Genomic DNA, 581 nt, shown 5'->3' on the forward strand with positions numbered 1-581 from the left:
GAGAGAGAGAGAGAGAGTCGATTTTAAAGTTAAGGGTTTAGAAAGTATGCATTAAACGCAGTATCCAAAGCTTGTTTCAGGGTAAGTCGTGTGTCCGCGGAGCACGTTCACCACTTATGGCTACTAGGCGTCATCAGTAACACTTGGCATTCATCGTTGGATCAACTTCCAGGAATTCTAGGATGCACGTAGGGTATATACATATGTAAGGGACGATCGTGCGAACTCATAAAAGGAGATATGGTGACGAATGGAAGAAACAGAGGACTCCTTTTATTTAAACGTGTCACACGGTCGAACATACAAATATATATATCAAATGATGATATAGATGATGTTATGCGACGATAACATAGATAACCAGTAATGAAAGACCACAACCGTATTAGATGAATAACAGATATATTTATTGTAGCGTTAAAGATGTATGTCTGTGTGAGAGTGTGAATGCGACATATAATAACATAATCAAAGACAGGCCGTCGTACAAAGAAAAGTATGTATGTGTATGTGTATTATTACAGCAGATAGAAAGAGAGTCAATAACACGTGAACAATTATACCAGTTCGTTAGTACACTA

This window comes from Octopus bimaculoides, chromosome 1 (assembly GCF_001194135.2).
Source record: "Octopus bimaculoides isolate UCB-OBI-ISO-001 chromosome 1, ASM119413v2, whole genome shotgun sequence".
NCBI lineage: Eukaryota > Metazoa > Mollusca > Cephalopoda > Octopoda > Octopodidae > Octopus > Octopus bimaculoides.